Source organism: Drosophila novamexicana, unplaced genomic scaffold (assembly GCF_003285875.2).
Source record: "Drosophila novamexicana strain 15010-1031.04,08,12 unplaced genomic scaffold, DnovRS2.1 tig00002129-arrow-arrow-pilon, whole genome shotgun sequence".
In the NCBI taxonomy this organism is placed as follows: Eukaryota; Metazoa; Arthropoda; class Insecta; order Diptera; family Drosophilidae; genus Drosophila; species Drosophila novamexicana.
In genome coordinates, this window is record NW_020824944.1 from 111,438 (window position 1) to 134,324 (window position 22,887).

The following is a 22,887-nucleotide window of genomic DNA, read 5'->3' on the forward strand; positions in this document are numbered from 1 at the left end:
ATATCCGAATTGAAGGAAGTGCTGGCCATGAAAAGATTTTTAAGTTTTGAAATAAGACCTCTAACATTCTGATAATGAATAAAGATTTGGTCAGAAGATGAAGCTAGTTTTTTGGGGCAGAAATGGTACCCTGTATTGAAGGGACTGGAAGGGTGACAGGCTGGTTACGCTTTTTAGGCTTGAACTCGTGAACAATCATGTGTGGAGGCCAAAATTTGGGATCTATAAATGATTGGGAACATATCATGTGAAACATTTATTTTGAATGATGATATTTCACGAGGGGTGGAGAAATTAAATTTAGTTATTGACACGCTAGCAGAAGATTTGCTAGCAATATAGGCTGCCAATGACTCAGAAGTGGTGTCCGACGAAAGTCGAGACACAAAGACTTGCCTACGAGGGGCAACTACCGTTAAAGTAGGCGCTGATGGGGCTGTAGGTAATACAGGAGTTGGGGGAGCTAACGAGGCACAATGATTGTTTTTAACAATCTGGGCAAGATTGCGCGCAGGTCTACCTTTGCGGCCAGGAGCTGATGGGGCTGAGGCAGTTTGATTAATTGGGACGGGATCAGGTACGGGCTCTACTGGGACTAGTACAGGGGTTGAAACAGGGGTAATTGGACAGTCGCTTGGAGAAGGCGATAAAGACAACATTGGAGATACCTCCAAGTTGCTAGGAAGGGACAAGAAAGTAGTAGGTGTCTGAACAGACGTAGAGGGCAATTGCAAAAGTTGAGGCTCCAACCGGCGATTGGTTGGGGACTCAAATTTATATTTGCCAAGCAACTCGAAACTCGAGTCAAAATTACTCGAGAGCTGCTTAGCCACATTATTTAATTTTAAGAATTGACTTCTCACAGAATTATACATTCTAGATAAATCAATTTGATTGTCGATGCATTCTGGGCACAGCCCTTCTTGGCAATTGCAGCGATCTTGTCGCAATCACGCCCAGTGAGACCTGCACATTTAGCATGCATCATATTCTCACACAGCCAGCAATTAACAAATTGCGGCAGTGCAGAATCATCAGCCTGCTTGAACGTGCACGGTTTCTTACAGCACAACATTTTTTTTTTTTTTTTTTTTTATTTTATTTATTTATTAATGGTCGACAAAACGAGTGTCTTCCTCATTATTCAATAGATTATACAATAGAATTTTATGCTAAAAGCCTAGTTAAAGGATATAATTTTCTAAATAGCATCACCGACCGATGGAGGTGTTTTATTTGCCTGAAAGCAACGATTTTATTAGGGGTAGAGACAGTTCGGTAGAGAAAACGTGATGCAAACTATTATAATTTTTACATAGCACGCGAAAAGGATTGTGCATAGCGTAGTCTGTTGTGCACGTAGATAGTAAAAAGGGGCGATAATTTCTGGTTGGTCTAGCCGGAACAGAGAATTGAAGACGCCCTAGCAGAAAAGGAGAATCTATGTCGCCAATAATCAACTTATGTAGAAGGACAACACCGAGAATTGTCCTACGGTTGGTTAACGACGGAAGGTTGAGAAGAAGCAACCGAAGATTAGGGTCCCAATTTAAACCTCGTAAGGCAAAAAGCAGAAATTGCTTCTGAACAGATTCAATACGATCCTGGCTGTTGTTATACTGTGGAGACCAAATGCAAGAGCAGTATTCAAGGATAGGGCGAACAAGAGAGATGTACAGAAGTTTTGTTATAAAAGGATCGTTAAACTCTTTAGACCATCGTTAAATGAATCCAAGTACACCTTTTGCCTCATTAACGATGGTATCTATGTGAAGATTGAAACAGAGTTTAGAATCAAAAATTACGCCTAGATCCTTAACTGTTAGTATACGTTGCAAAGGGATATTGTCGATTGTATAACTGACAAGATAAGGTGTAGTACGATTAAAAGTCATAAACATACACTTTGAACAGTTTAGATGCAATTGATTGGCCGAACACCATAGTTGCATAGCGTTCAAATCGTCTTGTAGACGAGAATGATGTAGGGGATTAGAAAAAGTTTGACATCGTCCGCATACATGAGTACACGGGCATGTGATATAACAGAGGGGAGATCATTTATAAAAAGGGTAAAGAGTAAAGGTCCAAGATGACTACCTTGAGGAACACCAGAAGTAACGTGAACCCGTTTAGAGGTAGTCAGCCTCAGCATTACTCTTTGGATCCTACCTTTTAAATAAGAATTAATCCAAAGCAGAAGAGACAGGGGGAAACCTATTCGGTCAAGTTTAAAAAGTAAAATGTCATGGTGCACAGAGTCAAACGCCTTACTGAAGTCATTGTAAATGACATCAGTTTGCATTTTCGAAAGGAAAGCATCGTTTACCAAGGAAGTAAACTCAAGCAGATTGGTCGTAGTTGACCGATTCTTTACGAATCCATGTTGAACAGGGGAAACAACTGATTTGCAGAAATGCTGCAAATTCGTAGTGATGATTTTTTCAAATAATTTAGGAATAGCGGACAGTTTTGCAATGCCCCTGTAATTTCGTATATCAGACTTCCCACCTTTCTTGTGAAGAGGAATGATATAAGATTCTTCCCAAAGAGATGGAAAGACAGAAGTTTCAAGGGATAGATTAAAAAGCTTTAGCAATGGATAAAGAAGGGAAGAACTACACTCCTTTAGAAGACAACTTGGAATATTGTCCGGCCCAGGAGAGTAAGAAGACTTTAAAGAGTTTATAGCTAATAGGAGAGAGGAGTGTGAAATAATTAGAGGAGGTATATAACTTGCGGAAGAAATAGTATAAGGGTAAGCATTAGTATTAGGACAGACTGAAGAGTAAGTTGATTGGAAAAAATTAGCAAAGAGGTTAGCAGAATCAGTGTCATTGCTAGCTTTATCCAAGCCAAGAAAAAAAGAAGATGGCAAACTTGAAGATTTACGCTTCAAGTTTACAAAATTATAAAACTGTCTCGGATTTCGGGCAAATTGTCTTTTACAACGTGTTAGATAATTCTCATAGCATTGAGAATTAAGAAGAAAGAAGTTCGACTTGGCTATGGAATATTTAGCCAAGTCTGTACACGAACCAGACTTTTTAAACTTTTTAAAATATTTGGATTTTACATTTTTTTGATGTGATAATCTGGTAGTAAACCAGGGTGGTTTTGAAAAAGTAGTCGAAGGAATTGACTTAGGAATACACACATCTAAGAGGGAGATTAGGGTGATGTAAAAAAAATTAATGGCTGTATTCATATCAACTGAGTCATATAAGAAAGACCAATCGGTTGAATAAATAAGCTGATTCAGCAAAGAATAATTTCCTTTGCGAAAGCAATAGCGGGGCTTATTGGCTGATGAGCACGAAATGAAAGGATTACAATTTAGCATTGCAATCTCTAAAGTTGGATGATAGACATCCTCAGGAAGAGATAAAGGAGGGGACCTAGACACATTAGAAATAAGGTAGTCGTTAACAAATACAAGGTCAAGTATTCTAATCAAATGATTAGAAATTGAATTGATTTGAAACAACGAAAGATCAAGCATGCAGTCTATAAAATCGTGGTGTGCTGAGGGCACTAGATAATTTTTGGCAGTAAATAATGACCAAGAGATGTCGATCATTTCTATACAAAATAAAGTTATTTGATAAAATCAGATATGGTTGAGTTCAACCATGTTTCTGAAAATGCTATTATATCCGAATTGAAGGAAGTGCTGGCCATGAAAAGATTTTTAAGTTTTGAAATAAGACCTCTAACATTCTGATAATGAATAAAGATTTGGTCAGAAGATGAAGCTAGTTTTTTGGGGCAGAAATGGTACCCTGTATTGAAGGGACTGGAAGGGTGACAGGCTGGTTACGCTTTTTAGGCTTGAACTCGTGAACAATCATGTGTGGAGGCCAAAATTTGGGACCACAAATGATTGGGAACATATCATGTGAAACATTTATTTTGAATGATGATATTTCACGAGGGGTGGAGAAATTAAATTTAGTTATTGACACGCTAGCAGAAGATTTGCTAGCAATATAGGCTGCCAATGACTCAGAAGTGGTGTCCGACGAAAGTCGAGACACAAAGACTTGCCTACGAGGGGCAACTACCGTTAAAGTAGGCGCTGATGGGGCTGTAGGTAATACAGGAGTTGGGGGAGCTAACGAGGCACAATGATTGTTTTTAACAATCTGGACAAGATTGCGCGCTAACGAGGCACAATGATTGTTTTTAACAATCTGGGCAAGATTGCGCGCAGGTCTACCTTTACGGCCAGGAGCTGATGGGGATGAGGCAGTTTGATTAATTGGGACGGGATCAGGTACGGGCTCTACTGGGACTAGTACAGGGGTTGAAACAAGGGTAATTGGACAGTCGCTTGGAGAAGGCGATAAAGACAACATTGGAGATACCTCCAAGTTGCTAGGAAGGGACAAGAAAGTAGTAGGTGTCTGAACAGACGTAGAGGGCAATTGCAAAAGTTGAGGCTCCAACCGGCGATTGGTTGGGGACTCAAATTTATATTTGCCAAGCAACTCGAAACTCGAGTCAAAATTACTCGAGAGCTGCTTAGCCACATTATTTAATTTTAAGAATTGACTTCTCACAGAATTATACATTCTAGAAAAATCAATTTGATTGTCGATGCATTCTGGGCACAGCCCTTCTTGGCAATTGCAGCGATCTTGTCGCAATCACGCCCAGTGAGACCTGCACATTTAGCATGCATCATATTCTCACACAGCCAGCAATTAACAAATTGCGGCAGTGCAGAATCATCAGCCTGCTTGAACGTGCACGGTTTCTTACAGCACAATATTTTTTTTTTTTTTTTTTTTTTATTTTATTTATTTATTAATGGTCGACAAAACGAGTGTCTTCCTCATTATTCAATAGATTATACAATAGAATTTTATGCTAAAAGCCTAGTTAAAGGATATAATTTTATAAATAGCATCACCGACCGATGGAGGTGTTTTATTTGCCAGTCCGGCCAGCTGTGCCCCTTTTCACAGCTAATTTTGTCAGTGACGCTATTAGAGCCTACATCTAAGCAGAAAGTTGTAAGTAGGAAAAAAGTGTTTTCAAGTAACATTAAAATAATCTTAATTTGCTATATTAATAAAGAAAATACAATAAATAGGAAAAATGAAAGTAAGAAGATTGTTAATAAAGTAAAGCAATGTAAGTTAGATAAAGAGTGTTAAGTAGATAGGACAGAGAGAAAAGTAATGGGAAATCACCGACCCGGTGGGGGAAAATTTTTCAGCCTGTCCGGCAAGCTATGCCCCTGCTCATAGCTGGGAATGGTCAGCGACTTCCCGAAGGTATCCTGAAAGCAACGATTTTATTAGGGGTAGAGACAGTTCGGTAGAGAAAACGTGATGCAAACTATTATAATTTTTACATAGCACGCGAAAAGGATTGTGCATAGCGTAGTCTGTTGTGCACGTAGATAGTAAAAAGGGGCGATAATTTCTGGTTGGAGAGGAGAATCTATGTCGCCAATAATCAACTTATGTAGAAGGACAACACCGAGAATTGTCCTACGGTTGGTTAACGACGGAAGGTTGAGAAGAAGCAGTCTGCTGGAGTAGGACGGCAACCGAAGATTAGGGTCCCAATTTAAACCTCGTAAGGCAAAAAGCAGAAATTGCTTCTGAACAGATTCAATACGATCCTGGCTGTTGTTATACTGTGGAGACCAAATGCAAGAGCAGTATTCAAGGATAGGGCGAACAAGAGAGATGTACAGAAGTTTTGTTATAAAAGGATCGTTAAACTCTTTAGACCATCGTTTAATGAATCCAAGTACACCTTTTGCCTCATTAACGATGGTATCTATGTGAAGATTGAAACAGAGTTTAGAATCAAAAATTACGCCTAGATCCTTAACTGTTAGTATACGTTGCAAAGGGATATTGTCGATTGTATAACTGACAAGATAAGGTGTAGTACGATTAAAAGTCATAAACATACACTTTGAACAGTTTAGATGCAATTGATTGGCCGAACACCATAGTTGCATAGCGTTCAAATCGTCTTGTAGACGAGAATGATGTAGGGGATTAGTGTATGATAGAAAATGTTTGACATCAGAGGGGAGATCATTTATAAAAAGGGTAAAGAGTAAAGGTCCAAGATGACTACCTTGAGGAACACCAGAAGTAACGTGAACCCGTTAGAGGTAGTCAGCCTCAGCATTACTCTTTGGATCCTACCTTTTAAATAAGAATTAATCCAAAGCAGAAGAGACAGGGGGAAACCTATTCGGTCAAGTTTAAAAAGTAAAATGTCATGGTGCCCAGAGTCAAACGCCTTACTGAAGTCAGTGTAAATGACATCAGTTTGCATTTTCGAAAGGAAAGCATTGTTTACCAAGGAAGTAAACTCAAGCAGATTGGTCGTAGTTGACCGATTCTTTACGAATCCATGTTGAACAGGGGAAACAACTGATTTGCAGAAATGCTGCAAATTCGAAGTGATGATTTTTTCAAATAATTTAGGAATAGCGGACAGTTTTGCAATGCCCCTGTAATTTCGTATATCAGACTTCCCACCTTTCTTGTGAAGAGGAATGATATAAGATTCTTTCCAAAGAGATGGAAAGATAGAAGTTTCAAGGGATAGATTAAAAAGCTTTAGCAATGGATAAAGAAGGGAAGAACTACACTCCTTGAGAAGACAACTAGGAATATTGTCCGGCCCAGGAGAGTAAGAAGACTTTAAAGAGTTTATAGCTAATAGGAGAGAGGAGTGTGAAATAATTAGAGGAGGTATATAACTTGCGGAAGAAATAGTATAAGGGTAAGCATTAGTATTAGGACAGACTGAAGAGTAAGTTGATTGGAAAAAATTAGCAAGGAGGTTAGCAGAATCAGTGTCATTGCTAGCTTTATCCAAGCCAAGAAAAAAAGAAGATGGCAAACTTGAAGATTTACGCTTCAAGTTTACAAAATTATAAAACTGTCTCGGATTTCGGGCAAATTGTCTTTTACAACGTGTTAGATAATTCTCATAGCATTGAGAATTAAGAAGAAAGAAGTTCGACTTGGCTATGGAATATTTAGCCAAGTCTGTACACGAACCAGACTTTTTAAACTTTTTAAAATATTTGGATTTTACATTTTTTAGATGTGATAATCTGGTAGTAAACCAGGGTGGTTTTGAAAAAGTAGTCGAAGGAATTGACTTAGGAATACACACATCTAAGGGTGATGTAAAAAAAATTAATAGCTGTATTCATATCAACTGAGTCATATAAGAAAGACCAATCGGTTGAATAAATAAGCTGATTCAGCAAAGAATAATTTCCTTTGCGAAAGCAATAGCGGGGCTTATTGGCTGATGAGCACGAAATGAAAGGATTACAATTTTGCATTGCAATCTCTAAAGTTGGATGATAGACATCCTCAGGAAGAGATAAAGGAGGGGACCTAGACACATTAGAAATAAGGTAGTCGTTAACAAATACAAGGTCAAGTGTTCTAATCAAATGATTAGAAATTGAATTGATTTGAAACAACGAAAGATCAAGCATGCAGTCTATAAAATCGTGGTGTGCTGAGGGCACTAGATAATTTTTGGCAGTAAATAATGACCAAGAGATGTTGGGCAAATTAAAATCACCCAACACCATAAATAGGTCACTATCACGCACGTGTGAAGAAACTTCTTTAATACAAGTAATATGTTTCATATAAACTTGAATATCAGAAGAAGGTGGGACATAAGAGCATGTTACATAGACATTCCGTGTAGGAAAAGACACCTTAACTGAGACAATCTCAGCGTCAGTAGGCATACTAAAACAGAAAAGTTCAGACTGGAGAGTGGCTTTAACGGCAATTAACACCCCGCCACCTCGAGTCGGCCGATCATTTCTATACAAAATAAAGTTATTTGATAAAATCTCAAAATCAGATATGGTTGAGTTCAACCATGTTTCTGAAAATGCTATTATATCCGAATTGAAGGAAGTGCTGGCCATGAAAAGATTTTTAAGTTTTGAAATAAGACCTCTAACATTCTGATAATGAATAAAGATTTGGTCAGAAGATGAAGCTAGTTTTTTGGGGCAGAAATGGTACCCTGTATTGAAGGGACTGGAAGGGTGACAGGCTGGTTACGCTTTTTAGGCTTGAACTCGTGAACAATCATGTGTGGAGGCCAAAATTTGGGATCACAAATGATTGGGAACATATCATGTGAAACTGGATCAGGTACGGGCTCTACTGGGACTAGTACAGGGGTTGAAACAGGGGTAATTGGACAGTCGCTTGGAGAAGGCGATAAAGACAACATTGGAGATACCTCCAAGTTGCTAGGAAGGGACAAGAAAGTAGTAGGTGTCTGAACAGACGTAGAGGGCAATTGCAAAAGTTGAGGCTCCAACCGGCGATTGGTTGGGGACTCAAATTTATATTTGCCAAGCAACTCGAAACTCGAGTCAAAATTACTCGAGAGCTGCTTAGCCACATTATTTAATTTTAAGAATTGACTTCTCACAGAATTATACATTCTAGAGAAATCAATTTGCTTGTCGATGCATTCTGGGCACGACCAACGCAAGCCACCACAGCCCTTCTTGGCAATAGCAGCGATCTTGTCGCAATCACGCCCAGTGAGACCTGCACATTTAGCATGCATCATATTCTCACAAAGCCAGCAATTAACAAAATGCGGCAGTGCAGAATCATCAGCCTGCTTGAACGTGCACGGTTTCTTACAGCACAACATAATTATTTAATGCGTATGCAAAATTGCGAGAGCACAGAGCAAAACGAAAACGGTGCACAAGATAGAGCAAGTAAATACACAAACAAATTGTTTGGAGCAAAAAGCAATAGAAAAAGTTTGCGAGAGCGCGATGCACAAGCAGAAAGTATGCAGCGAACACACGCACAAACAAGTGTATGCACAGGGGAGCACCAAAGCAAAAGAATCAAAACAGGCAATAACAACAACACGGAACTGATGCCGCGTTTTATAAAATGTAATAATTAACAGACTTACGCTGCACAACAGATAACACTTTGCACAGTTTATTAAAGCTTCTTAAATAAAGCACCGAAAAATGCAAAATTTTGAAATAAAAAGCAGGATAAAAGCGCAAAAATATATAAAAATCTTGGAGCACAAGTAAAACACGTCAATCACTCTCACATGAGAACACTCTCTATGTCATGTTGTCAAAGCCCACATCATTACGGAAATGAATAAGAAAAACAGAGACAACGCTTAGGAATTTTCATCACAGGTCTTAACGGTTCTTTATCAGAAGATTTATTCTTTGGCAAAAGCTCAATCCCCAAAGAAAGCTGAATCCCCAAAACATCCTAATAAAAGATATGACAATCACTTAAGGTTCAATCAAGTTCGACAAAAGCAAATTTTTGCGCAAAGCAACAAGACTCGTCAACCTCCACCGGAGAATACACCTTATCCCTATCCCCAAAATCGAAAAAGAAACGGGAATACGCTCCCCCTTCGGTTCAGCAACCTAACAAACTCATACATAGCAATAACCTCGAGGAAGACCATTTTTTAGAAGAAGAGAGAACATAAACATATTTGGCAAACGCCACAGATTTTATGAAATTAATAATCTAGACGCAGATCTATTAGCCGGTTATAATCTACTGAAGGAGATTAAGGCAGTAATCGACTTGTCAAAGGAAACTTTGTTTTATAATAACAAAAAGGAAAATATTAATTTTACAAAACATGTCCAAGAAACGGGTGGCCATTTAAAAAGTTCAGACAAAACCTATAACGTTGCTTCGTATTTGAACTACCAAAGTGGGAAATGTAAATCATTTTCTTTACTTAATGTATCCGATACAGAATAATCGTCTTTAAGTGACGTTAATAACCCAAGTATCGAAAAAACTAAAGTTGACGATATTCTTAATGAAGGAAAGCTAAAAAAATTAAAACTCAAAAAGAGCAGACGTCGAAAGATGTCGGTATCCTCTACAACAAGTTCTTCTTTATGCAAAATAAATCATTCCATTAATGAAGTGGATAATTTGAATGTCCTTGAGCAACAAGTCTTTCAACAAATAGAAACAAAGCATTCTCAGATTCAAACATGTCTCCCTTTTAGAACAGATATTAGAAGAGAGATATGAACATTAAACGAAAAGGAAATTTATAGTAAACCATATCCTTATCCTCATTCAGTTAACTATTTTGTTAGTCAAGAAATAAACAGAGTGTTAAATGAAAATATAACAAGGCCCAGCAGAAGTCCTTATAATGCCCCGGTATGGGTAGTAGGGAAAAAAGGTTTTAATGAAGATGGAACGCCTAAGAATCGATTGGAAATATATTTTAAGAAACTGAATAACGATACAATCCCTGATAGGTATCCAATGCCTGATCGTTCAGTCAGTCTATCCAACTTAGGCAAAGCCAAAATGTTTTCGACAATTGACTTAGAATCGGGATTTCATCAGATTCTAATGAAAGAAGAAGACATCGAAAAAACAGCTTTTTCCATTAACAATGGAAAATATGAATTTCTTCGTTTGCCATTTGGGCTTGCGAACGCGCCAAGCATCTTTCAGAGAGCAATGGACAATATATTACGTGAAAAAATCGGAAAAACTTGTCACTTTTATATGGACGACATAATAGTTTTTTCAAATACCCCGGAACAACATTTTGATGATTTACAAGAAATCATTAAAATTCTATTCAAAGCAAACATGAAAATATCCTTGGAAAAATCAAAACTCTTTAGAAAAGAAATATAATTTTTAGGATACATAGTATAATACAATATCATTAAAACTAATCCGAAAAAAATAGAATCAATCATGAAATACCCTCCTCCTAATAATTTAAGGGAATTACGAGGTTTTCTTGGTTTAACAGGCTACTACAGGAAGTTTGTAAAAAACTACGCGACTATAGCAAAACCACTCACTAAATTGTTACAGGGACATAACGGTATGGTTTCAAAACATATGTCCACAAAAACAGAAATATCTCTAGACGAAGAAGCAATCTCTGCGTTTGAAAACTTAAAATCACACTTGATTGCAAACATCGAACTAACTCAGCCAGATTATACAAAAAAGGTTATCAAGGGTAATGATCTATCATATTTCTAATGAAAGTAATCTCGTGTCCGAAGAAGAACCGTCGTTCGATAATTGTTCATGCCAGTTCAGTGCTAGTGTGAGCACAGCATTGACTGAGCGTCACTCAGTGTGAGCGAGTCACTCACTGAGAGATACTCACTCACTAAGTCGATCCCAAATGCGCTCAGCACTCTCCTTGTGGTCTTTCCACCTCCATTACTCCAACCAAAAATATTTAAAATCACTTAACCAGCAGAGTTTGTTACATGCAGCAGAAACTTCTAATAAAGTGCTTTTTTTCACCAACAACAATAATCAAGGATTATTTATCTGACGCCCCCCCACAAACATTGGTCCTTCGAGCCGGATTATACATAAACCGATCGCCTGATTGGCAATTTTCTGAATATATATAAATTATCCGACCACAAAACTAAAAACAGTTTAGTTAAATTTTGTGTTAGTTACTTCCAACTACAAAAGGGCACTTTCAAAACTATAAAAAAAATTTTTTTTTTTAATTACGGGTCCGCACTTAATCCGACAAGTTGCTTCACAATATTGTTCCTAATTAATATTGTTAATTCATGTTCATAGTCCGACACACAAACATACACCAGGTTCACCAGCACGTATTGTACATACATACATACAAACATACATATATGTAGGAGTTGGAAACAGAACTAGGAGTGGTCGAACTTACAATCAGTTAAATTAAACAGGCGAGTATAATGTTGGCATTATACTCATTTGGTAATATAAAATCACTTATCATATGCAACCCTGCTATGGATATTTAATCCACGATAGATTTATCGATAAAAATACAAGAAGGAGAAGCTCAGTTTTAAGCTAGAAGAGTCAATGAAAAGATGTGTTCGCTGTTGCTCGTTTTCTTTGAAATACATGTCGGAAAATGTACAATAATCATAAGTTTACGCTTGTTCACCAATTTCTCTAAATAAAATAATATGAACATAAAGAACTCAAGTGCTTGTGAAGACCATCGAATGGTCATCCCTACAAATTTGGTGTCAGAAGTGGGATAGACAGAAATTGCGAAATTCGTAAATTGATTAACGAGTACAAACGTATGCAAGATTATTAATCGGAGCATAAAACGAAGCGGGTGCATGAAAATTCATTAAAATTCGAATGCCCTGGAAAAAATGGAAATGGAAATGGAAGTCAAGAATCGTCTAGGATTAATGGCGACAGCGGCGAAGTATGCCTAGAGAGCTCTAGTAAGAGCGAGACAAACAGTCGTGTATTGCGTGACAGTGGTCGATAAGCGCAAGCGAGAAGGCGATGTTTTAAATTCTGCGTAGCAAAGGCTGGATAGCGCAAAATTTTCACTTCGTGATGAAATAAGACGACAAACAGTCGTGTATTGCGTGACAGTGGTCGATAAGCGCAAGCGAGAAGGCGATGTTTTAAATTCTGCGTAGCAAAGGCTGGATAGCGCAAAATTTTCACTTCGTGATGAAATAAGACGACAAACAGTCGTGTATTGCGTGACAGTGGTCGATAAGCGCAAGCGAGAAGGCGATGTTTTAAATTCTGCGTAGCAAAGGCTGGATAGCGCAAAATTTTCACTTCGTGATGAAATAAGAAGTTGCAGATCAAAGAGGCGAAGAGCGAAGAGCGCGGAATCTTTCAATAAAAGAGCGTGTGACTGGAAGGTGCTTCAACACGACAACGATGATCACAGGGTATATCAAGTTACAGATCAACAACAGAGTATGTTATTTCGTCATTATATGAAAATAATTAACTAGTTGTTGAGTAAAGAGTGTTAAATCAGTAAAAAATTTTCAAAGAATCAAATTATAACAAAGAAGAAATTAAGTGTAAGCAAACACAAAGTAAAAGTATAAGTTAAGACAGACGAATATAATAATTTAATAATTTCTAAAGTTGCTGAAAAAAAAAAAACTAAAATTTGATTCATAAGAGTTTAATTACTTATACCATTAAGTTAAGTACATTGAATTGTTTATTTGTAAGATTCAATTTTAAGCATTGTGAAAAGCGAGCAACGACGATAACAAAATGAACAGAGACGAAATTTTGGCGTTAAGAGTTAACGCATTAAAAGAAAAGTTATCGGCACTTAGTTTGGTAACAACAGGTAGAAAGCAAACTTTGCAAGACCGACTTTTAGAATATTATGGGTTGCAGGTTGACGATAATGAATCTGAGTATGACGATGCTGGGTCGGCTCAGACTCGTCAAAGCTCACCAATGCAGATAGTCCGAACAATGTTTACATTACGCGACATTGAAGATTCACTCTCGCAATTCAATGGGTCAAATCAACCAGCTATTGAAAAATGGGTTCATGAATTTGAAGAAACCGCTTTGGCAGTGCAGTGGAACGACCTTCAGAAATTTATTTACTCAAAGCAATTACTAAAAGGTGCAGCAAAATTATTCGTGCGCAGTCAGCATGGAATTTCAGATTGGATATCTTTAAAGCAAGCGCTATTGGAAGAATTTGGGACGGTAGTTTCATCAATAGACGTCCACCGCATGTTGCGGAATAGGCGTAAGCGTCAAGGTGAAGATTATATAGAATATCTGTATAGCCTTATGGAAATTGGCGGACCTCTTAACCTGGATGACTCAAGCCTGATAGAATATTTTATTGAGGGAATACCTGACTCGAGGAGTAACAAAAGTAATCTGTATCAGGCCAAGACTCTGCAGCAACTAAAAGAACAAATCAAGGTATATGAGAAAATCCGTAGTAGTCACCCTCAAGCGTCTAATACGGGTAGGATGTATAACGATACCGAAGAAAAGAAACCTGACTTGAATAAAGAACGAATTAAGAAATGTTTCAAATGCGGCGATCCATCACATCTAGCCAGAGAATGTAGACAGCCAATAAAATGTTACAAGTGTGCTCAACCAGGGCAGTGCAGTGGAGAAGAAAGAAGGCAAAAATGCGAACACGATGATAAACAAGGCCAACAGTAGTGGAAAATGCATTTTTAAGGAGTTGTCTTGTAAGAACATATGCTTCTCTGCATTAATCGATACAGGCTGTGACCTCTGTCTGATACGCGATGATATCCTTAAAGAGCTAGGAAAAGTTGAACTGAATAATGAAAAACAGTGTCTTGTTGGTATCCGTAATAGTGAGCTAAATACACTGGGAAGCTTTGTCACTCAAGTCGAAGTTGATGGTATCTTACTGGATATAACCTTTCATGTTACGAGCAGAGACGACATCCAATACTCAGCTGTAATAGGAAACAGCGTATTGAAGCAAGCGGACTTAATAGTATCGGAAAATTTTGTAGAATTTCGACCCAAAGTGAAGGACAATGCAAACGAGAGAGTAATTGACAAGACATCAACAATAACAGAAGATACTGTCGAAAATAAGAAGCCAGACATAGAGCTTTTACAAAAATTCAAAGATGTATGTTTTTTTGCAGAAAATCAGGAGGCTGAGATCGATCTACATCACTTAGAAAAACCTGTTGCAGACGCAGTTCAAGCAATAATTAAAAACTATTCACCTGAAATGAAGAAGAAATGTCCAATTGAAATGAAAATTTTGTTAAATGATGAGCGTCCAGTTTTCGAACGCCCAAGGCGCATATCACATGCGGACAAGTCTATTGTCGATTCGCAAATCAAAACTTGGCTAGAAGAAAAGATCATACAGCCAAGTACATCGGAGTATGCATCTCCTGTTGTCCTCGTTCCGAAAAAAGATGGTACCAAAAGATTGTGCTGTGACTACAGGCGTTTAAACGAAAAGATCGCGAGGGACAATTTTCCAATGCCCTTAATAGACGATGTGATTGAGAGATTGCAGGGCCAAAGTGTGTTTACTACACTTGATCTCGCAAACGAATTTTTTCATGTTCCAATTGAGCCAAATTCGAGAAAATTTACATCATTTGTAACAAGTGCAGGGCAATATGAATTCCTGTTCGTCCCTTTTGGAATATCGAACTCCCCAGCTGTATTTTCCAGATTCATTCATGCAATTCTTGTAGATCTGGTACAGGATGGTACAGTCGTAACTTATATGGATGATCTTATAATTCCCTCCAAGGCAGTTCAAAATTTTCCTATACCGCATGACCGAAAGAGTTTGCAGCGTTTTCTCGGATTAACATCGTACTTTAGGCGCTTTGTAGAAGACTATGCGCTGATAGCCAAACCGCTCTCCGATTTGTTACGGAAAGTCGTGCAATTTAAAGTTGATGAAGAACAACTCGTCGCATTCAGGCAATTAAAATCAGCATTAGTTAGTACTCCAGTATTGCGATTATATAATCCGAAAGCCCAGACTGAAGTGCATACGGACGCCTCAATGAATGGTTATGGTGGTGTACTCTTGCAAAAAGACTCGGACGATCAATTGTTGCATCCAATTCAATATTTAAGTCGGAAAACAAAACCCTCAGAAGAGAAGTATCATTCTTATGAGCTCGAGGTGCTGGCTATAGTCGAGGCCTTGAAAAAGTGGCGCGTTTACTTACTTGGCATAAAATTTAAGATTGTGACCGACTGTAACGCTTTCGCTTTGTCCATGAAAAAACGTGGAGATATTCCATTGAGAGTCTCGCGTTGGGCACTCTTCCTTCAAGATTTTGACTACAGTATTGAGCATCGAAATGGCAGCAAAATGAGGCATGTTGATGCTTTAAGCCGCGTATCCTGTCTTATGCTTGAAGACTCACTGCAGCACAGATTGCAGCAAGCACAAGCGAGAGATGATTGGGTCCGAGCGGTGCTAACTGTTTTGGATTGTAGCACATACGAAGATTTTTATGTTAGGCATGGTATTTTATACAAGGATCCCATCAAGGAACTTATAGTTGTACCATCGCTGATGGAAGACGAAATCATAAGAATTGCACACAAGCAAGGGCATTTCTCAGCGAAACGAACTCAAGAAGCAATCGAGAAGACATTCTATATTCCGCAGCTATCGTCAAAAGTGCCAAAAATTGTAAAAAGTTGCGTAGAATGCATAATATCTGAGAGCAAATCAGGCAAGAAAGAAGGGTTTTTGGCACCAATTGACAAAGAAGACACTTAGGCACGTACCATGTGGATCATGTCGGTCCAATAGAACAGACAAGTAAAAACTATAACTATATTCTAGTGATAGTCGATGCGTTTTCAAAATTTGTTTGGCTCTATCCAACAAAAAATACCACCGCAGAAGGAGTTGTAGATCGACTAAGACGGCAGGCAGCAGTGTTTGGAAATCCTAAGCGCATAATATCAGATAGGGGTGCAGCTTTCGTTTCAAACTTGTTCAAGGAGTATTGTGAAACAGAAGGTATACAGCATCTTACGATAGCTACAGGAGTTCCAAGAGGAAACGGCCAGGTAGAACGTATCCACAAAATCGTAATACCAATGTTGTCTAAACTATGTCGTGAAAATCCTTGTAGCTGGTATAAGCATATTGATATCGTTCAACAAACAATCAACAGTACGCCGCCAAGAAGCACTAAAGTTTCACCGTTTAGATTGTTGACTGGTGTGGAGATGAAACTTAAAAGAATATCGGACTTGCAAGAACTATTAGAAGAAGCTGCTAAAGAGGAGCTAAGTAACGAAAGAGAAGAAGTTCGTAAAGAAGTGCGGCAAAATATAGCAAAAATACAGCAGGAAAACCGAAAATCTTTTAATAAACATCGCAAAAAAGAGTCCAATTATATAATAAACGAACTTGTAGCCATTAAGAGAACACAGTATGGTACTGGTTTAAAATTGAAACCTAAATTCTTTGGTCCATATAAAATAGTAAAGATTCAAAACCATGGTAGATATGACGTAGAAAAGGTAGGCGACCACGAAGGTCCAGGGAAAACTACAACTGTAGCAGAATACATGACAAAATGGGAGCCAAATGCTAATTTAACAGAAGAGTCGTCATTCGGGTCGAATGAAGAGTCAGGATGGCCGAGTGTAGGAGTTGGAAACAGAACTAGGAGTGGTCGAACTTACAATCAGTTAAATTAAACAGGCGAGTATAATGTTGGCATTATACTCATTTGGTAATATAAAATCACTCATCATATGCAACCCTGCTATGGATATTTAATCCACGATAGATTTATCGATAAAAATACAAGAAGGAGAAGCTCAGTTTTAAGCTAGAAGAGTCAATGAAAAGATGTTTTCGCTGTTGCTCGTAGTCTTTGAAATACATGTCGGAAAATGTACAATAATCATAAGTTTACGCTTGTTCACCAATTTCTCTAAATAAAATAATATGAACATAAAGAACTCAAGTGCTTGTGAAGACCATCGAATGGTCATCCCTACATATATTCAATCCCAATATAATTGCCCATATGCATTTTGAATAGACACTATATTTAACCTTATTATTTGATAAACACAACCTCCAATTCATTCTCTTAACTTATAATTGTGCATAGTGCAAACGAATATATTTGTGCAACCACATAGTACATACATCCGATAAATAAATCCACAAATCACATGTACTATGTGTGTATAATATTTTTTAGTGCACAATCCACAGCAATATTATAACACAGCAATATTATAGTAATAAATTGCAATTTCGACCGGCGAATGTGCGTGAGTACACACCACACACATATGTAAAAACTACAGCTGCCGATCCGTACTCCAATTACACGTTTTTTATGCAATTGCACACATTCCCATACAATTATTCTTGTTCCGAGACGCACTAAATAAAAACACAATCATAATTAATAGATTAATAACACTACTAATTTATTGTAAATGAAAAAAAAAACACTGCACATTAACTTCGAAGTTCTACATTTGTCAGCGGTGTGTACTCAGCCACAATAGTGGGTATTTTATGAGTACCACAAAAAAGTAAAAATAAACCAGCCGTTACCGTATTCAAATACTAATATAATAATAAAATTATCGAAAACGAGCATCGAATTCTTTATTATTATATCCCGTGCTTAATAAATAATATTATTTTTTTTAAATTACCAAGTCAAATAAATTTATTAATTAAATTTATTAAATCAAATAAATTTTGATTTTAAGCAAAATTATTTAAATCTTCCGCAATCTCAATTGAATTATAAACTCGATTATTTACCTGTACCGGCATTCCAGTGTTTCTTTGTTTTAAGCATCACAACCTCTACTACTAGAAACGAGCACCTTTGTTTTCCTACCCAAGCGCTTCCGCCTAGTATGCCAACTGGCAAAGGGGAAGAAACAAAGCATCAATTAGCAGTTCCGTCCGCAAGCACCTCCAGAATACCCAAATTCTGCGTCTCCAACAGCAGCCCTTAGAGTCGAAAGGGAAACATCGTCCCGGACTAAAAGCGAATCATCCGCGTCCACGCCAAGGGGAACTGTAAAGGCACCTCTTAGTTTGAGGCCAAGTCCACTGATAAAAATCAGTCGCCCGCCGTCCAAAGCTAAAAGCGAAGCATCCCTGACCACTGCAGTCGGACGCACTAAGGCAACCATTAGCACAAGCTCTAGTCCGATTTCCACGCGAGCTAATACCAAAACGGCCCAAAATATGACAGACGCGGCCTTAATCAAGTTTATTGCTGTCACTGATCGGCTAAGTCAGTTTGAAGCAAAAATAAACACTCCAGAATGTTCTGACCCGTCTCTCTATACGTGCCAGGTCCGTCGGCACCAAGTGCGAGCCTTGTGGGACAAGGTTGAAAAAGAGTACGAGGTCGGCTCACCAATAATCTCGGAAGCAGGTTCACTGGAAACCATTTCAGTTATGCAGTCCAAGTACGACTATTGTTACATGGTATATGAGAGATGCGCCGCTAAACTTAGCGAGCAAATCGATACCGCTAACGCCCAAAATAGACCATCCGCTCAGTCCACCATTCTGACATATGCTCCCACAGGGTGTCGCTTACCTCCTTGCGACACAGAAATCTTCAGCGGAGATTACATACGTTGGCCCACATTTCGAGACCTCTTTACCGCAATTTACATAAATAGGTTATCAGAGGTCGAGAAATTATTCCATCTCAATGCGAAAACCAGCGGTGAGGCTCAGGCGATTGTATCGAATTCACCTTTGACTAACGATGGCTTCCGATCAGCCTGGGCCAATCTGACTGAGCGTTTTGAGAACCGAAAATTGTTAGTCAACAGCCAGCTCAAGATTCTTTTCAACCTGCAGCCAATCTCCCAAGAGTCTGGAACGGCAATTAAGGAATTTCAGAGCACCATTCAAGGTTGCTTAACAGCTCTGGAGTTATCCGAAATCAACATAGAAAACTGGGACTGTATCCTCGTGTTCCTATGTTCCTCCAAATTACCCAAATTAATACTCTCCTTATGGGAACAGTCCATCTCCAGAAAAAACGACATCTCATCTTGGCTTGAGATGAACGCCTTCCTCTTAGAACGCTATCGCACTCTAGAAGCGATAGAAGAGCTTAAGCCAACGCGAATACTCCAGCGCACTCCAGAATTGTTCAAACAGAACCTCCTACCACTAGAAGGCTCAACTCATTTGAGAACTGTTTCGCTAGGGGTGATCAGTTAAGGGATTGGGAAGTGCTCACAATTGTTTTACGTGCAAGGGTCGTCACAATACGCTCTTGCATCGTACTGACACTCCATAATTGAGCCCTACAGTAGTGCATCCATGCACTACGCAAGTGTCAGCGCTTCTTGAAGCTCACGCCCGAGAAGCGTCTCCGAGCCGTGTTAAGTAACAAATATTGCTCCAACTGCCTGGCTCATCAGCATTCAGGGGAATCATGCCGTAGTGGAGCCAAGTGCAAAATTTGCATAAAGGACCACCACACCTTACTCCACATGCGCGATCCCCGTAGCGCTCGACCCTCTCGGTCAGACAACAGGCCCACCAGAAGAGCTTCTGGCTCCTCGCCCTCCAGCGGCACAACCCCCAAGCCCGAGACGTGCTACTATACGGACGTCGCTTACGTCCCTTCTCCAGCACAAGGGGGTCAGTATATTGCCTACCGCCATAGTTCATGTTCATGTTCATGCCAGTTCAGTGCTAATGTGAACACAGCATTGACTGAGCCTTACTCAGTGTGAGAGAGTCACTCAGTGAGACAGACTCACTCACTGAGAGAGACTCACTCACTAAGTCGATCCCAGATGCGCTCAGCACTCTCCTTGTGGTCTCCTTTCCACCTCCATCACTCCAACCAAAAATATGTAAAATCACTTAACCAGCAGAGTTTGTTACATGCAGCAGAAACTTCTAATAAAGTGCTTTTTTTCACCAACAACAATAATCAAGGATTATTTATCTGACGCCACCCGCACTAACAATAATGAAACCATCCATTCAGCCGACAGTAGTTATAAAAGCGTAATTGAAAAAACACACAAACCATTGAACCAATTTAAACAACAATTACTTGGTTCTAAAAACAACATAACAATTCATGAAAAATATGACGCTTTCAACAAAACAAGACATATTATAGAATACGACACAGTACACAATTTAATAATCATACTTAAAGAATTTCTTCAACCAAACCTGACTACAGGAGTTCATGGCAGTCTCGAAGATTTATACGAAATCCAAAACTCTAAAAAAAAGTTTGTCCTAGACATCGAAAACAAAAATGACCAAGAAATTATAAAAGAAGTAACACATGCTCGTGCTCATAGAGGTTTGGACGAAAATATTAAGCAAATTCTCAAATACTATTATTGGCCAACACTATATAAAACCCTTAAGCAACACATACGCTACTGCGAAATTTGTAATAAAAATAAATATAACAGAAACCCTAAGCAAATTCCTATTTCTAAAGCCCCTATTCCGGAGAGAGAAGGTGAACAATTACATATTGACATTTTTTATGCTCAAAAATTAACATTCTTGACATGCCTAGACGCATATTCTAAATTTTTAGTGATTAAGGAAATCAATGACAAAGCAGATATGGCAAACAAAGTGTTGGAACTTATCCAAACTTTTTCTTTCGCTAAATCCATAATGATGGACAGCGAACCTACGTTTTCCTCGACACAATTCAAATCGTCAATGTCTCCTTCAGGTATAGCGATTTATCATGCAGACCCCAGACACAGTTTAAGCAACGGTCAGGTAGAAAGAGTTCATTCAACAATTATCGAAATTTCTCGTTGTATTCAAGAAGAATGCAATATAATGGATCATTCCGAATTCGTATACCGAGCAGGTTAAGAGTATAACAACACAATTCAATCGACAACTCAACAAAAACCATGTGACATATTATTTAACAAAATAGAACACCCAAAATTGTAAGACAAATTAAAATCAGCCCAAGCCAAAATGTTAGAGTACCATAAAAAAAAGGGGTCACCAAAAAATTATCAAGTAGGTAAAATAATTTATGAAAAAAAAAACATGGCGAACGAAAAAAACTACAACTAGATTTAAAAAACAGGTAGTTAAAGAAGACTTAGGAAATAAAGTCAAAATAAACAATAGGGATCGTATTATTCACAAATACAATATCAAATTCTAACCTATTTTATGTTTTTTTAATGATTTTTAGAATGCACATTTTATGTAAGTTATCTGTTATACTGCCGTTCTGCGGTGCAGACATTATTAATTATTCAAATGATGACTATGTCCTACTTGAGGATACAGATAATACTGAGAAGTTTTTCATGTTTCTAAGTTTTTATAACAATATTTTTGAAAAAGAATTAAATTTTTTTAAAAAACAAAAACAATACAATCGATTCGGAAGTAACCTTGGAATTGAATTTAATCAAAACACTCCTTTCTGAACTTACACCTCACAAAATTGCCAAACGTAGTATCAATGAACTAGGCACAATTTTTAAATGGATCACAGGAACACCAGACCATGATGACATGATAACTATCCAAACTAAAATCAATGAACTTGTTCAAAACAATAATAAGCAAAATCAAATCAATTCTGCAATTTTTAAAGAAGTCACTAAAATCACAAATCTTTTAATAGATATTAAATTTAATCAGGAATTCTTTATGAAAAAATATCGACATAAGTTGTTATCACTTGACCTACAAAATCTGCTGGATACTATCACATTTTCCGAAGCCAGAATATTGAATCCAAAAATCTTAAATAAACAAGACGATAAATATATTTAATCACGAAACACTCAATATCACTCTAATCGATCTTTTAGACATTTCCTCTTTTTCGATCGTTTCATACCAAGGTTTAATCATAGTTTTTATAAAATACCCTACAATTAATTACAATTGTAAGTTATACCACGCTAAAGCCATATCCCAAGCAGATGGAAAATTTTTCTTTAACGACAAAATTGCTAAATGTAATAACACGTTTTACCTCATTAATAACTTTAAAAGAGAAATTTGTAATAGTTTTGCCCACATTAATTTTGAACCAAACTGTTTTGTAAATCTCCTTAAAAAATTTACAAGTTGTATAAAATTATCCCAAAAAAATAAACTAAAAGAATTTATAACAGACGGCGCTATTTTAGTATCAGGCACAAACTGTATTAACTAAACCTCACTTACAGGCATTTACCTTGTTACATTTAAAACCATAGTAACCATAAACAATGTTACCTACACCAATGTAAAAGAAAAAATTCTTAATTATGTAAAACACAATAAATTCACAAACTACTTAGTTAGTGAATATCAAGTTACTAATAATACTGAACTTCAATTAGAAAATTCAAATACACTATCAAAAATTGTTATAAAATTAGAAAGTAATCATTCAAAAATAACCTTTTTATTATTTATACTAATTTTTATTTTTATTATGGTAGAGCTCAAAATACTGAAATTTAAATCGTCAAGTAATCAAAAGAACCATAACACTCAAACTACAGAAAC

The 22,887-nt window shown here is 37.6% G+C and overlaps 1 long non-coding RNA gene across 1 annotated transcript in view; it reads left to right on the forward strand.

Annotated features, from left to right (window-relative positions):
- Positions 1-22,887, forward strand: part of LOC115768948 — a 56,052-nt gene that overhangs the window by 32,033 nt on the left and 1,132 nt on the right. The window lies entirely within an intron of this gene.